Source organism: Haliotis cracherodii, unplaced genomic scaffold (genome assembly GCF_022045235.1).
Source record: "Haliotis cracherodii isolate W230 unplaced genomic scaffold, xgHalCrac1.p SCAF_5, whole genome shotgun sequence".
Classification (NCBI taxonomy): Eukaryota; Metazoa; Mollusca; class Gastropoda; order Lepetellida; family Haliotidae; genus Haliotis; species Haliotis cracherodii.
This window is the reverse complement of record NW_027266308.1, coordinates 59,739,280-59,751,479: the sequence shown is the minus strand read 5'-3', so window position 1 is coordinate 59,751,479 and position 12,200 is coordinate 59,739,280. Positions and strand designations below refer to the sequence as shown.

Below are 12,200 nucleotides of genomic sequence, written 5' to 3'. Positions count from 1 at the left end.
TCTGTGAAGAGAATAGATAAGAGGGTTATACGTCAATAGCATTGCGGGCAATTTAATCAGTCCGTCTTCCTTCAAACACTATTGTAGCCACAAGTCTAGCATAGTACATATAGAACAGGGGTGGTACCTACATGGGAAAGTATCTTTACTGTTTAACATATACAAATGTACTGGAATATCATAATATTTGGATGTAATACATATTTTTCTGATGGCAGAATACAGTGTACATACATGGAGAAAAAGGTTTGTATATAACAAAAGACACAAATCTTTCTGACCTGAATCTTAGTATTCGCCCACCCTCGATGAATAGACCATGAAGGGAACATATAATCTCCCCTATCTATGATATGTCAATCAGATACTGCTTAGAATATATATGAAATTTCAACATTCCAGGAAATTTTGGTAAAGTCAACGAAAAACGTTTGTATAGAACATATTTGTGTACAAAAGAATTCACAGTTACTTTTTTTCAGCAGTTACCCAATCATCTCTTCCATTCCTGTAACATAACAACATAATATTTCCTCAGGTATCTGAATAAAGTCATTTTAAGGATTTCTCCAGTACTTAACTGACTTTAGGTGTAAATATATCAATAAAGGAAATCTACCACATTTCCCATAAACCGTTGAACTGGATGTGCTAATTTTTACATCAAGAAATTGTTCTACAATGTCAAAATGTTTCAACCTCCATATACCATACAGTAAAATTGGATTAGTTTTCATCTCAAATGTCGTACAAATTTGTATCACCAGGAATCTGTATACTAGTTTTCTTTATTATGTTTGCATATTTTCTTGAATTTTAACTGAAGCTTGCATCGCTGAGCTGATTTGACCTGATTATTGAAATGAACACCCAACCCACGTGAATTAAAACGTGCAATACATTCACGATTATTCATACAGACAATATAAAATACTTTATAGAACGGAAACAGGTAACGTTACCATGGCTTAGTGTGAGGTGCAAAAGACAAGGTAAACAAAGTGCAGTGGTACTGTAGCTCACTTATATGAAGTCAGGAGCTTGAAATGGCAACAACCACAGACAAACTTAAGATATGCCAGCAAGACTGAATTGCACAAATGTTTCTAGGACAGCAACTACGATGAATTTTGAAGCTTGACATTGCACAACATTGTTATCGTTTATTTCTGACGGGTCTAAAACATGCCCTCTGAGAAAATTTGAGTTAGATCAGTTTTAACTAACTATTGTGTCATTTTAAGGTATGTCAAAATCGTGAGCTTCGGCTTTCCTGCAAGTTCGGAAAACAAGAGACGGTCACGCGGTTACTCTCAGTACGTGACATATTTGCACACTGATCACGTTGCTATTTATCTGTTGTTAGTACACGTGGTCTTCACTGAGAACCTACACATTTTACATTCGTATTTTAAATCTCTGTACCGTGCACTTTTACTTGAAAGCTCAAGTTGACTGAAACGTGAAATCAAATACATTACCAACAGATAGTCACACGTTGCAGAGAACATACTTACTGGACGCATACCATATATGCGTACTAGACTACGTAATGTATGCCAACCGTACATGCATACTAGATTCACGTAATTCATGCGTACGAGATACTTCTAATGCTCTTTTCCTGGACTTTTCCTGGCATTGTTCATTCATGATCACCAAGGGTTTTTGTAATCAATGTTCATTATTCTATTTACTGTAGCTGGCTTATCCGATGTTTTCATTGTTTCAAAAAAACACTAGAACCGCATGGTCTTAAGACCTTGACTCTTCAAAAAATGAAACGCATAGGAGATAATGAGAAAGTTGACTTTGTTTATTCATGAAACATTCAACACAAATGCAATATTTTTTATTGAACTATGTTAGTAACGTGTTCGTTAAGTGGTGTAGAGCACATATACACTTTAAACTTTTATTGCTTTATACAGTTACTTTTAAAGAGAGATGCATGAAAATGTCATTGAAAGGAAATAAAAGCAAAATGCACGTGCAAGTTGTGACAACCATGTCTAGTGACCATGACTATAAGAGGTCAGTCGTCAGTCAATATATTGTGATATGTATGGAAGTGGGAAAATGCCGAGGTTGAATGCTGCCAATGAACGCCAAAGGACGTCTTGAAGCTGGAGTGAGTGAGTGTTGGCTTTACGCCTCTTTTAGAAACATTCCAGCAATATCACGGCGGGGGACACCAGAAATGGGCTTCACACATTGTACCCATGTCGGGAATCGAACCCGGGTCTTCGGCGTGACGAGCGAACGCTTTAACGACTTGGCTACCCGACCGCTCCCTGAAGCTGGAGAGTCCCAGTCTGCAGTTGCAGGTCACTTGAACGTACACCAGAGACCCATATCTCTTTCATGGGGTCGGTATACCCGACTCGATTCAACCCAAGATCGTCCGAGAAGTGGCAGACCAAGAGTCACCACCCCTGCACAAGATCACTACATCCGGGTCTTTCACCTACGTCATCGACATGAAATTGCCAACCTAGACTTTATGTCCCTGGTTTGAGGAGGGTTTCGGACCAAACAATCAGGAATCGTCTGCGAGAGTAGGGAATTAGACCCAGAAGACGGGTATTTGTCCCTGTATTGAGACGTTTGCATCGACGACAACGTATGCGATGGAGCAACACTGTACAGGCTTGGACTCTGAGAAACTGGCGGCGAGTCAGGTTCAGTAATGAATCACGATTTTTCTCCAACGCCGACATGGAAGGAAGCGTGTCTACCGACGTTGAAATGAACGCTTTGCACTGAACTGCGTTCGTCAGGTCGACAGATTCGTTGGCGGAAGTGTGATGCTGTGGGGAGCTATATCCTACACACAGGGATCTGGCTTGGCGACGGTTCAGGGGAATCTGACAGCAAATTGGTACATCTACCAAATTCATCAAGAGGCGTGTACATCAACGTCAACAAACGCCAACGCGTTGTAGGAAGAATGGAGGAGAATTCCACAGACTGTAGACTTATTCCGTCTGTGCCAAGGAAATGAAGAACAGTGATAACAGTACACGGTTGTCACACCAAGTACTGATCGGAACGTCCTTTCGTGGACGTATGTGTCAGGTGACAGGACAGTCAGTATTGCAATTATGTCTACATAACATGCGACATGCGACTAAATGAAATATGCAATTTTAATTGAACATAGTAAATCGTTTTGAAATTAGCCTAAGGTTTCTTTTGTTGAAGGGTGTACTTCAACCTAGATGGTTAAAGAACTACTATGCGACCCTAGTTTTCCAAAGGTCGTGGTACAATAAATATACTCTACCTAACTGACTTAAAGTACGGGCGTACACAGTTCACAAAGAATAGAATGTTTAATCCAGTTTTCATGTTCTGATTTGACAGGAACAAATCAATCAATAGTGAAGATCGAGTATCATACAGAAGCATTTGATGTCCAGGAAACACAACAGAGAACGGTAATATAACAAACTGACCTTGATACTCTGCGTGGAACTTTCGGTTAGCCTTTGAACTTTGGAACCCGGGTTTGATTCCGACATATGTGTATACAATGAATGGAAGACCTTTTCAGTTCCCGCCGTGGTGTTTCTTGAATAATGCTGAAGTTAGTGTATAAGTCTTCTCATGCTCAGCCAGGGAACGCTCCAAAATGGTGCCCAGAGTACGTGTATATAGCTGTTAAGGAGGACGTAGAAACGAAACTGATAGGGCACTAGATACGACCTGACTCATGATAGTCACTTCCCTGATTTTGGATGGGTGTCAGCCACATTGTAGTCTTATTAAGACCATGTATGGTCAAAGGCAAATGTGATGCACAGTAAACTACGTTTAAAACGAACACGCTTATAACGGACTGACGGGTATAACGAACTTATTTTTGGGTCCCGGCTATTTGCTGTATATATGCTGTTATATATGCTTATAACGAACTACGGGGCGGTCGGGTAGCCTAGTGGTTAAAGCGTTCGCTCGTCACGCCGAAGATCCAGGTTCGGTTCGGTTCGGTTCGGTATTTTACCAGTTTTAACAGACTACCAGACTGATGTGGGGGGAAAGCTCGATGTGATGCCGGACTTAGGCGTTTAGCACTTTGTTGAAACCCAAGAGCACGGACATGTAACTGACAAGCCTAAAACATTGTCCACGCGAACGGGGATTCGACCCTACGATCATAGGTTCCTGACACATCTAAGTGACATAACTCTTCACTGCGAATTGCAGCGTCTTAGGCGACTGGGTCTTTGAGCAGTTGGTCATGCTCATGCTCATCTCATGCACATCCATAGATGATTCTTGTTGCAGTCTAGTAAGCACGTGTTTCACGCTTACATATATGCCCGCCCTGTCGTCATATTTAAACAAACGAACGATATTTAATAAGCTACCTGTATATAATGTACCAGTTACTGAGTTTGATAAAAACAGCATGCAATTAATACTTGTTCTGTATCGAAAGTCCATATGTCCTTAGGTCTCTGGACTCCTGACCCATTGTCAGGTTTCCGGTCGTTCTAAGAGTGAGTGAGTGAGTGAGTGAGTGAGTGAGTGAGTGAGTTGGGTTCAACGCCGCTTTTAACAGTATTCCAGTCATATCGCGGCGTATAAGCTTAATGTGGGAGGAAAGCCCGAAGTGATGCAGCCCTCAGATCGTTCTAAGAGGTACTTGTCACAGTGTTGAGAGAAGTCCTCGGACAGAAGACGACCGCCTCTGTACCCGTCTATCTTAGTTTCAACCAATATTAATACAGGATGGTGGAATATATCACATGATCACGTCTCTTTCATCAATGCCAAGAGTTCTTGATAATATAATAACATGCTTAAATTTGATTTAACATGATTGGTATCAATAGGCATGCTCGTGAATGTGAATTGGATGTATCTAAACTGAAATTAACTACTTACTTTTAACTTACCTTTGATAATAGCATGGACACTTTATACGATATTTAAGGTCCATGATAATAGCAAGAACATAGTGAGAGGTCATTAAGTACACCCCGATTATCAGTACTCTCAATTTCCTGTACATTCAAGGGAAAGGTCATAAATTCGGTGTCCAGATCACGAGGTTGTTTGATTAAGGACTCTCTAAATACGGAAATGTGTTCACTTGCGTAGGAGGCGTTGTATTTGTTTTGCTTTTCAAATGAGATTTGATAAATGTAGATAAAAATAGAAATTATACACATGGATAAGAAGTCCTTTTGAGTTGCACTTTGTAAAACGTTCAACAGAGAAATAAACTTCGAATGATTACAACAAATTGATGTAACCAATAGAATGGAAGTTTGTTTGTTTGTTTGTTTGTTTGCTTGTTTGTTGTTTAACGCCGCACTCAGCAATATTCAAGCTATATGACGGCGGTCTGTAAATAATCGAGTGTACAAAATATTTTACATTATGTGTCAAAACGTTTTTGGGCTACAAGTTAAAACCAGATGTATATCTTTCCCCAGGAACCTATGTGACGTGATAGATCAGGCGGTCAATCTCCGTGGCTCAGTTGATCGAGTGTCATCTTAACCCCAAGGCGTGGATCGCTGCTAATGATGATGGCTAATGATGACTAATAAGTTTTGTTTGTTTGTTTGTTGTTTAACCCCGCACTCAGTGATATTCCAGCTATATGACGGCGGTCTGTAAATAATCGAGTCTGGACCAGACAATCCAGTGACTGACAACATGAGCATCGATCCAGGCAATTGGGATACGATGACATGCATCAACCAAGTCAGCGAGTCTGACCACCCGATCCCGTTAGTCGCCTCTTACGACAAGCATAGTCGCCTTTTACGGCAAGCATGGGTTGCTGAAGACCTAATCTACCCCGCATTGGTATTGGCATTGGTATTGATATTGGTATGTCAGATCGAGGCACATAATGATAATCCTCCATGTAACATCTGTTATCGCGATGATGTAGAAATGCAATGAAGCTCGTAAATCCGGCTATTTTCCCTGCCAATTGGTGGGGTTGCCCATAGCTGAGGGTGAAGTGGTTTAACATCCGGTTCAACGTTATTGCACTTATATAGCGTCAGACTTATGCCGGTCTGATACAGAGGTACTGTCATAGCGACTGATTTATGACTATCATTGTCTGCAGTACATTTGACTCCATAGGCAAATTACCCTGTAGCCATGTCTCCATAACTTAATTGTCATTACGTTTTAGGCGCTAATCCCCGTTGTTAATCCTCACCAACATTTCATTGTATATTGACTGACAGCCATTGTATTTCCATTGTTCAGTACTATATATGTGCTACCATTACATAGTTACTACGGTGTTAGTCAGGCTTGGTATTCCGAGTGTTGGCATAAGGACGACCTCGAGCGGGATGTGCCGCTCGTAGGAAACGCCCTGAGGTGAGCTGGAGCTCCGCTCACCTCTTGTACGCCTGAGCCGGAAGGTCCACTCATCGCTGTGTTTGTGTTGTCAGAGCAGGTATTCCGCTCATTGTGCAATTGTTGTTTATTTTTTACATGTTGTGCATAAAGCGTTCCGGGACAGTGATGTCGATTTTGTCCTTTATTCTCCCAAGAGCTAGTTCCCCGTCAACACATGCGCGTTGACAATACTATGTGACAGTTTAAAATGAACACCCCACTCAGACACAGTAAGCTGACTTCGAGTCGACCAGTCCTTGCTTTAGCCCCTACTATGCCGAGTTCCGTCTTCTAAAGCCTTTTGGTATGACCCGTACGTGGATCGAACCACCAACCTCCTGCTTTCCGAGCAGACGCTCTGACACTACATGAAGGAGGTCGTGGGTCGTCTAAAAGATTCAAAATGTGGAACGTTGTAAATCCGAAAAATTAAACTCGGATTAATGAGGTTTCACATTAACTGGTTTATACATTTCGCAGATTTCATAGTGTAGTTTATCATCCATCCCTGTATATAACGCGAGTTACATAGACTCAAATGTAATGGGTGAAGCGTATTACATATGTTTCAGTTGAGTGCCGTACGAGCACCTACAGAGAAAGGATGGGTCGCGTTTTATGTGGCAGCTGTGAGCACATTTACATTAAGTGACTGCTGATACAGTTAGTTGGTTGGTTGGTTTGTTGGTTTGCCGCACTCAGCAATATTCCAGCTATATGACGGCGGTCTGTAAATAATCGAGTCTGGACCAGACAAGCCGGTGATTGACATCATGAACATCGATCCACGCAATTGGGATCGATGACATGCATCAACCAAGCCAGCGAGCCTGACCACCCGGTCCCGTTAGGCACCTCTTACGACTAGCATAGTCACCTTTTACGGCAAGCATGGGTTGCTGAAGACTTATTCTACCCCGGATCTGTACATAATTGTAAAATTCGACGAAATACATACGTTCAGAGTTCAACACTTCAGCAGCCAGATGATAGTAAACACATATGCTGGGGTAAACCTTGTACTATTGGATTATACTTTCTCTCAAAGAAATGCCAGTGCCCACACGAGTATTCCAGAACAGATGCCTAGCATCCATTGCTTGAAGTAAAAGTTTGCATGACGATCGCTAGGTCACAGTGGTGCCCTGGTTGATTCTTTGGCATCGTACCCGATGGCGTTGCTCGTTGTCTATGTTATTTAAGGATTGGCTGTGTAGTTCTTTCGGTTCATGGCGTATGAATCGAAAAACCGATGTGCAAACTGTATGAATCCGCGTAGCAAGCCTGCACTTTTGCTGTTTCATTCCTTCTACGACTTCGCTCTCAAAGGGCTATATGGACAATGAATATGCATGAATTTTGCTAAATGCCCTGTGCATTACTGTTTTGTAAATATATTGGTCATCAAGAGATTTGACATGATGTTGAGTTTCCATGTTCGTGTTTGTGTATTGCGTGGGATTGTGAGAGTTTGCTGCAGTCCAAATGACTGAACAACTTTATCAAATAGGATTAGATCCCTGACATTACCGGGCATAAGATTGTATGTGAATACTTTTCGAAATAAAGTATCCTTTTCTCAATCGCAAATTAAAAAAACAACACCTCATTTAGTTCGACACGGAAAAGTACTAAGACATCTGTATCTTACAACACTTTATGTTTATATCCTAAATTAACGCCAACATGTCATGAGGTACGATTATCAGTGATCTCCTTCACATGTAAAAACAAAGTGACTATGCATTGAGGTTGTTTGTTTATTGAGCGCAAGGTTCTGGTAAACAAGGAATGATTATGCAGTAAGCGTCGTAGTTGTTCTACATTTTAACAGTTTCAGGAAAAGATATAAAATATGTATAATTGGAGAGAGAGCATGTCCATGTGCTACTACTTACAAGAAACAAACTCGCAAAAGGAAAGCCCGAAGTAATGCAGGTCTCAGACGTTTACCGTTTTTGTGGAACCCAGGAGGATGAGTATGGTTCTGACAAACCTAGAAACAAAATCGGGACGAACGGGGATTCGAACTTCTGAGGCCTACCTGTAAAGCAGGGCATGCTTATCCTTATCAATTCATATAGTTCCAACGTTAATATAGAAACGTCGCTTAAAACCTTTTGCCTCGCCGTTTGAAACTCGTTTGACGAGACACAGGACAGAAGGAATTATTGTTGTTTTTTGCCGAGATTGGTAATATTTTCAGCTTCAGCATTGCGACCTGCAAAATAATTGGACAGGCAAACAATCACCCAGGTCTCCCGGATGTCCCAAAAGCGGTCTATTGGATAGAGCATGTCTCCGGACCCGTGGCGATCTGGGGTAGAATAGGTCTTCAACAACCCATGCTTGCCGTACAAGTATACTATGCTTGTCGTAAGAGGCGACTAACGGAATCGGGTGATCAGGCTCGCTGACTTGGTTGATGCATGTCATCGATTCCAACTGCGTGGATCGATGCTCCTGATGTCAATCACTGGATTGTCTGGTCAAGACTCGATTATTTACAGACCGCCGTCATATAGCTGGAGTAGTGCTGAGTGCGGCGTTAAACAATAAACAAACAATGCAGCTGTCCAAAGGTCGACCGCGTCATACCAAAAGACATTAACCGATGGTACTTTTTGCAACCCTGCCTCCTGCTCGACATTAAAGGGCTAAAACAAATGCCGGTCGGCCCGGAGTCACTATAATGTCTCCATTTCACCTCAATTCACCCAATAGAGGTAGTGGTGGCCTCTGTGTGTATGTGTGTGTGTGTGTGTGTGTGTGCGTGCGTGCGCGTTTGTGTGTGTGTGTGTGTGTGTGTGTGTGTCTGTGTGAGTGAGTGAGTGTGTCTGTGTGAGTGCAGACATAGCATGTTTTAAATCCATATTAAACAGAGACACGTTTTACACAATGGAAATGGGTTTGAACTAGAAAAAGAAAAGAATTGAGACATTAAAAATAATCATTTGAATTTTTACATCCTATGTACCATATGGGATAAGGCACAACAAAATCCACTATCATAACGAATTTTCTTCTCAACAAGGCGCCGTTTATGCTGACACACAATGAAAATAATGTGTGTTTGTGCTCAAGTCCATCTCGAAACAAATGGAATGAGATTCGAACCTAAACGACGACGTTGTTGTGTGAATACCTCGTGCCTAAAAACCCAGAACAATGTAATTTGATTTTTGCGGTTATTTTGCGAAATGTTACAAGAATTATATAACATTGGAGATTGTATCGTCTACTCTGGCGAAACCCTCAGAGAAGAAGCAGTGGATATGCCTTTATTAAAATGTTATGAGAGCTTCTTAGAGAACAGTCATGATGATTTTTGCATATGGATCTGGCTGATAGCAAGTCTAAATGATTTTCTCAGGGTGCTACAAGGGTATCTTTGAGAGCACTCCAGAACGCGTCCTGGTCATCTACGGTCTGTGGGTATTCCAGAAAGGTCTGTGTGTGCATCATATACAACAAGTCCCTGGGCGCAAGGTTGGGCAGGACCTCCTGGTACTTCACCAGGACAACCATGTTCCTCTCAGTGTACAGACCCTCCATCCGGGCCATCTCAAACTCGTATCTGCACCAGTAACTGTCCAGGAAGTTAGGGGAAAGCACGATGACAACAAATTTACTTTTTTGAATGGCTGACAGGATGTTGGCAGCTATTGGCTCGCCTGGAATGAAATCACGATGATGAAAACACAGTTGAAGATTGCCTTCTCTTTCAAGCTTCTCGATGAACATGTGTAGAGCAAAGTCACGGTCCTCGTCAGCGTAGGAGATAAAGGCATTATATTCATATTCCTTGTCATTTCCCTGTTGAGTCAGGTCAATATTTCGGTAGCGTCCCCGCCCTATGTAATATAGGTATCTCAACTTCCATCGATACCTGTAGAGGATAGAAGCACACAAGATGCAGAGGAAACTTGATACGGAACCCAACAGTCCCATCGCAAGGCCAAGATGAGAGGTGCACTTTTGTTGAAGTTGTGAAAGAATCTCAAACACATTTTCGTTGTATAACCATCCAGATTGTGAGGAACATTTGTACCGTTGTTGACTTGCAAACATGTCCTTTCTCTGTGTCATCCATTTTACAAAAGATAATGTCTCACAGGAACAGATGAGTGGGTTGTCTGAAAGATCAACCTTTAAATCAGAGCTTTTGCTGATTATGTCCAGTTGAGACATAAACATGTGATCTAGGGATGGAATTTGATTTGAACTTAAATTCAAAGATGTCAAATTGGTCATATGACTAACCTTCACCTTCAGGTAAGTGAGACTGTTTTCACTTAGGTTCAAGGTTTTCAGACTGACAAGGTTTCGAAACATATTAACTGATAAAAACTGGATTCTGTTCAAAGATAGATCTAAAAATTCGAGAGTTGGTGAATAAGCAAACACCTGCCCTTTTTTATCGTTACCTAAGAAGTCCCCAAGGTAGTTACTATTAGCTCTTAATATCTTAAGACTAGGAAAACCTTTCAGACAACCATCATCAATACGATCGCAGAAGTTTTCTGATACGTCTATTTCAGTTAAATGGTTTAAACCATACATTGGACCAGCCCAGAAGGTAATGACGTTTTTCCTGTAACTAATTTTCTTTAGATTGTTTGAGGTGAAGTTGACATTGACAAAACAAACCCTAAATGTGCTGTCGTCACAGAAGAAAGTCTCCAGTTTAGGAGGAAGACTAAATGATAATCCATGAATGACGGGAACAGAGCTGCCAATACTTTCGCTTAGGTCAATCATCCGCACGTTTTCCAGTTGGTTCAAATATTCAAAGAAAGTGCCATACACTAGTCTACTTTTCCTTATGGAAAGTACCTCTAGACTTTTGGGAAGAAGTGACAATACTTCTTTTTCAGCAGTAACAATATAATCATCATTAAAATACAGTTCCCTTAAATTGGTGCTGTGAAGATATTCCGCCATTAAGTTAGTGAAAACAATACATGTTGCATATTCACTCACCATGGCATTCAGTTTCAAAATTTCAACCGAGGAATTTTGTAGACCACACAAAATATTTTCAAAATGCGCCGTATCCTGTCGTGTATTGCTGGACATGTCAAGAATGGTGATGTTATCTAAATTAGTTAAAGCCCGTCTTCCAGTGTGTGATATAGAACAACTCGTCATGTTCAGATAAGTCAGATGCTTCAGATTTCTAAAGGAATCGTCCGTGATGTTTGGAATATTACATGTACCTATCCACCCAGACAACGTTAAATTTCTAAGCTTCCTGAGAGATTGAAACTGCTGACCAAATACACCTGAAGGTATACCATCAATAAACAATTCTTCAAGGGCAGATAACTCTGCTAGAACATGTCCTGGATATTCCATATCTGAGAAGTGATCCTCATCATTGATGTTGTTGTTTATCTTCAAGGACTGAAGGTAACGAAGACCCTGAAACGTGGCATTAGGATATGCCGAACTGTTAAGAGGGAGGTGATTGCCTTCTAAGTTTAAAGTTTCAAGGCGTGTAAGGTGAATGAATGTTCTTGGTTGCAAACCACGCAGTTGATTGAATGACAAATCAAGATGATAAAGATGAGAGAATCGAGACAAGCCAGAAGACAAGTGTTTTATGTTGATGGTGTTGTTCCTGAGAAGTAAGGTGTTGATGTTCACTGGAAGGCCATGGGGTATGTCGGAGAGGTTCCTGTTACGGCAGTCAGCGATATATTCTAGTGATTCCTTCCGTAAGGTACACGGACGAGCCAAAGCAAGCTGGCTTCCGCGAAGGACAATGTTGATATCGTGTATATCAAACCCAGATGACAGGCGTTGATGGAACCCAT

At 41.3% G+C, this 12,200-nt stretch overlaps 1 pseudogene; it reads right to left on the bottom strand.

The window, feature by feature from the left end:
* Positions 1-9,750: 9,750 nt before the first annotated feature.
* On the bottom strand, positions 9,751-12,200 carry LOC139444383 (toll-like receptor 4; annotated as a pseudogene).